Raw genomic sequence first — 6,000 nt, forward strand, 5'->3', positions numbered from 1 at the left:
TGTGCCCGGGGCTTCCGGTACGTTCTCTGGCAACACTGGGCAGACAGCTGATGAGCACTGCTTTTTTTAGTTCCAATAGAGGCAAAATGTTATACGGTACTGATGGGTTGACCAGCAGACATGGGGTTGATTTCCAGTGGCTCTTCCATCTTAGCAGCCATTGCACCCCACCGACGTAAGGGCACCAGCCAAACAACTGTACCTAACACACACACACACACTTGTGATAACCTGTGCTGAGAATATGCTTAAATAGATGTCCAGTTGCTCCTGTACCATATCTTATCTATGGCACAGGGAACTTTAGTGAGACAAAGACTCCAGCCAGACTCTGACTTCAGATGAGGCAGTACTCTCTTAAACCGTTCTTTTAAACCACATTTTGTCCTTTGTCTCTCATATAGTATCTACATGACTAACCATTCCCATTCCATGCATGTTTAAATTATTTATCTCCATCCACCCTATCCATCCAGCAGCTATCCAGCCCAGAGCCAGAGTCGTGCTCCATTCCTCTGCCTCATGTGAGGCGCCGTTAGCAATCAGCCCCCTGATTGGATGCTTCCTCAAATCTCTCCATCCTCTCTCCACTCCAGCTGACAGGCCTAAGTAGGCCAGCTCTACGAAACGAAGCTCTAATCTGATCAACGTCGATGCAGAGGGGACTCTACCAGAGCACCTCTCAGGTGGAATAAAGATTACCTTCATCCTGTATCTTTGTATGTTCCTTTCACATACACAGAACAAATCAGTTTCCTTTGAACCTCATTGGAGAACATTGTCCAGAGCAAATTCATCTCTAAATGACCAAGACTGCGTTGTAAGCACTCAGCAGTGGACTGCAGAATGGAGTCGCCTTTCCAGGGAACCAGCCACGACTGTTCTTCATACATTCATTTCAGACTGATGCATGGAGTCATTTTCTGCTGGAGGTGAATTAAAGTTTGAAATGCACTCATCAATTCTACAGGGGCGGACTTACCCATTAGGCAGAGGTAGGCAATTGCCTTGGGCCCCCAACCTACAAAGGGCCCCATAAACACCTCATGAACGTAGTTAAGAGTTATTTTCTATTAACTTTTCACCAAATAGCGTCAGAACGCCTAATTCATGACTGTCTCAGCCCCCCCCCCCCCCCCCACCAGTCACTACATTGGACTAGCCTCGCGTCACCAGTCTCTCCTCGGGGAGAAGAGGGCTGTGTTCCGAATCACATACTTCTACTTCTTACTACCAGTACTTACTACAGCTGCCCTTAGAAAGTATGTACTTCGCAAGCAATTTGGAGTAAATCGGATAACATGTGTAGGAGTTATGAGGACTTCCTGTTTCACCAGTAGGTGGCGCTGTAGGTATGACGCAATACTGACTTACAGGTGTGTTCAAGATGCGACCTTCATCAAGCATGAGCAATTTGGAGTAAATCGGATAACGTATGTAGGAGTTATGAGTACTTCCTGTTTCACCAATAGGTGGCACTGTAAGTGTGACTCAATACCGGCGCATAGATGTGCTCAGAATGCGACCTTCATGAAGCGTGAGAAATATCGGACAAATCGGATAATGTATGTAGGAGGTATGAGGACTTCCTGTTTTATGACGAAATGTCAAAATTTGGCGGCCGCCACGGCAAGGGTGTTTGGTGAAAACTCCATTTTTGATAACTTTTGATCACAAAGGTCTTAAGATGAAGCTGACTGAATATGAAGTTGATCGGATGAAATCTGTAGGAGGAGTTTGTTAAAGTACAAGGCACGGAAATGGTAAAAACAAGGGGAAAATGGCACATTAAGAGCAAAATGGCTGACTTCCTGTTGGATGTTGGGTATAGCTCCAAGAGACATTTTAGTGTGTCTCGATGAACTCCATATGCCCACCGAATTTCGTTCACCTACATCAAACTGAAAGGTGGGGCTCGCCATTTAAAATATTCCAGGGGGCACTCTTGAGCCGTTTTGCCACACCCATTTCCATGACCCATTTCCATCACCCATGAAATATCAAATTTTTCACCGGGACTGATGTATCTGCAAAGTTTCATCCGTTTTCATCAATGTTTAGGCCGCCAAAAAGGCATTTGTTTGGGGAGAAGAAGAAGAAGGGAGAACAATAATAATCCTTACAATTTCAATAGGGCCTCGCACCGCCAGTGCTCGGGCCCTAAATATTAAACAAACAAAAATTTGATATATTCCCTCTCAGCTAAGGAGATCAAAGTTGACAGAGATATTCATTTCATAATACAGGCTGTTGCAGTCCACCATCACCAGCTTTCAGAATGAGAAAATTATGTTTGTTTTGAATAAAACATTTTTTCTTTTAAATAGATTCTGGACAACAGGATTCCCTATACATTGTTTCTGCATTGTCAACGCATCCTTCCAAAATTCCTCTGCCACACCTGCCTTTGTAAATGTGAGATGTGTGGCGATGCAAGATGTGAGATGTGTGGAGATGCAAGCTGCTCTCAAGTACTGTGTTTTCTAGCCCTAGCAACAGCTACGGGATTGGCTAGTAACGATGCCCTGGCCTGGCCACCATTGGCTAACTCTCTTACATGAGAAAAGCAGAATGAATCATTTTCTGAAAGAGCGTAGGCTATCAGTGCCCTGTGGGAATCCTCTACTGCTTAATAAAGGTCTTCTCCTCCCCAGCTTTCGATTGTCTGTGGACTCTGCTGCAGAAATCAATAACTACTACAGGGAATAAACACAATCTGCTTACAGATGCCCTACTGACTCCATTTTACTCTACTGGCAAATTGAGCTCTCAACGTTGAGGGTGGGGGTTAGGCTGTTTGTGCTGCTTGAGGGCTCAGAGGTACAGTACTGTATCTTACTAGCACTTCTCCCTGATTCAGCACAATGTGCTTTATGTCATGCAGAGGTAATATAAGCGCACATGTTCTATACAGTATCAAGCAGAGCCAGCTACTGTATACAGCATGACTTTGGCTTCAAGGTGAGACAAAGCCCAGCCCATGGCCCAGCAAGGTGTGTGAGAGATAAAATATGACACATGAACATCAAAAAATGTCAAGTTCAACCTGCCATCAACCAAACAGAGCTCAAATAATCCAGGATCCAGTTTTATTCAGTTGCATTCGTTGTAGGGGAATACATTGGGTTTCAGCCGTTGGGGGTATCATAATTGTAAGGTACATGGGTTGAATAGTTGTTGAAAGTACATTTTACTCCAATGTTTGCTTGAAACAATTCAAAGGTGCCTTAGTCTCTCGCAATAATCTTACCTCCATCAATTCTTTAAGCATTTGCACAAATTGTCAAACAGTAGCATACTGTGATTTATTTGCTTAAAACATGAATCATCTTCAGTCTCAGTGAAACATGGCGGCCATGGCTTATTGAAAAGTAAAGAGGTGGTTGCATCAGCAAATGAAAGGTGGAAATACAAATGGTGCAACAAACAGACACATAAATAATAAGTACATCACACTTCACTGTGTTGCCAGAGCAGACAAAAATGTGCCATGACTATTTTTCAGGTCAGCTGAGCAGGTCCTGAACTGTGCCGATGGGTCACAGTTTTATGTCATATTGAGGATACCCAGCTTGTGGGCTTTCCGACATGACAGCAGCAGATTTTACAGCTAAATATTGCCTAGAGTCACTGTTGTGATGGACAGAGTAACCAAGTAACCAACTCTCAAATGCCCGTGCAAAACTGGCGGCGATGACTACATGCCAGACATTCAATTAGCTGCAGCACAAAGAGCCTCCCAATCTAAGATGACCATTAAGATGCTGTCCACTAAAATACTACAGTCCATCATCACCCAAAGGGCCATGCATCTCAGTGACATTCTGTTTCCATTTCAAAATTACTATTCATCTATCTACTTATGCATGAACAAATGTACAACTGCACTAGACTACAGAATCAACAGTGTTCACAATTTACACTGTACACACAATACAGTATATTAAATCCATTATAATATACCATGAAAAATCTATATGTAGGTACATTTAGTGTACAATATATAATTATATCTATCTGTCTATCTACCAGTCTGTCCCAGCTTACACTTTACAGCCCTGACCATGAAAACTGGTCATAACAAATTCATCAGAAATTACACTATTGAATGCTAAGCACACTCATCTTGAAAAGTCAAAGCCCTATCAAGTTGGTAAGTATTAAAACAATAGCAGGATTTAAATATAGTGCGGAGAGCTTTGGAACTTTTTAATTTGCGTTTATCATTGTTATTATCGTTATTTCCCTCTCTTGTTCAACCATCAGCTACTCATATTTTAGGTATCAGAAGAAATCTGAAAGTAAAAAGTAGAGGAAACAAATAATGGTCCATGAAGTCCTCACAGAAACACTGATTCTGAGGGGGGAAAACAGATCAATATTAGAAACATAACTGCATAATATCACTGAAAAGGCATGAACCGAAAGGTCAGTTGAAAACAAAATACTGTAGGTCTAGTTATGTTTCAACCTTTCTGGTTTTCACCCTTCCTCCTTTGTCCTCCTTTATTTATGAATAATTTCCACCATGGAAATGTCAATAACAGATCAATCTATTGTTAGTAATCACTGTTTTGGTATAGCGTACTTCAGCAGATGGAGTGAAGAAAACACAGATTAAAGGAAAATCTAACAATCCAATAAAAAGTAATAAATAGCAAATAATCAAATTGAATTTTCATATTCATATGAATACATAACATCTACAGTATAAGTTAATAAAGTCAAGCTACTGTATATAAATATATCATCATCATGCACAATATTGTATTATGGAGAATATTGGAGCAGTTATCGTTTTACACTGAAGAAACAGTACAGTAGGCAAGTGCATTTATTGACGATAAAAAAATCAACACAAAAGAAAATCTAAAAACTACTTCTAGAATCTCCCTTTGCCAGTGCTCACACACACTACTCAGTCCACTAGTTGAGTAACTGATTCCAGTTGACTTCATTAATTATTTTAGGAATCCATTTTAGGTATTGTCGTAAACATAAATATAATTTAGCGCAAAAGATTTTGTCATCCTATCATATAAAATTGTCTCCTACACAATACACTTTTCAAAGTTGCTTCATTTCCTTCCTGTCTTTAAGAGTTTTCATATCCTAATGTTTGACCCCTGCCATCCAACACAAGAAGCTGCTATTAATATTATAATAATGATAATAACAACAATATTCAGGTGCTTTAAAATGTTTATGTAAGTATGTATAGCATCTTGAAAGGGACTAGCTGTTTTGGCTTATTTATTGTTTTCCTCTATTAAGTATGACTGTGACGGGGCTTGACAGATATCTGACACAGTGCGAACAAAACAGAGCTATGTATGTTGAGTCACAGAGGCAAACAGCTTTCACGCAATTACCATTGTATAGAGCACCTTAGATTCCATTATTCTGGTACATCTCAGGTAGTTACCTCAACAACTTGTCTCGCTCTCGGTAACCCATTTGCTAACATGTTCTTTTTAGCATGGCGGTGATGCGTTTTACCCTATATCTTGATTTTCATTTTGCTTACGCATCAAAATCCTTTCAAGATTTTGAGCACTCTTCCCTCACCGTGTACAACAAACAGCTTCACTTCCTTTAGCACAATAAGAACAGTCTAAGCCAGTGTGAGGGTGTCACTCTAACCCAACAGCCACGCTGTATTGACTGACTGACTTACAGTACGGTGCCTCTTCCCTCCTAGCGGTGTTCTGGCAAATGTTGCAGAGGCTATCTCAAGAAGGAGGTTTATTTTTATTTTTATCGTAAGTCATTTCTTAAACTAAAATCCTCTCCCTCTTCTTACTCCTCTTTTAACTCTATTTTTTTTCACTTTAAAATTGTGGAAAAATAAAGAACTGCAGCAGCGGTATCATCGGCAAAGGTGGCCGCCGATGTTCCACCGGCCCCCTTTTTTTTTAATTTCGAAGAACTTAGTATTTTTTTTGTTTTCAATTGTGAGCACGCGTGTTTGTGTGTTTAGTGGAACAAGAGTTTGGACTC

The sequence above is a fragment of the Borostomias antarcticus genome (assembly GCF_949987555.1).
Source record: "Borostomias antarcticus genome assembly, chromosome: 15".
NCBI classification, from domain to species: Eukaryota; Metazoa; Chordata; class Actinopteri; order Stomiiformes; family Stomiidae; genus Borostomias; species Borostomias antarcticus.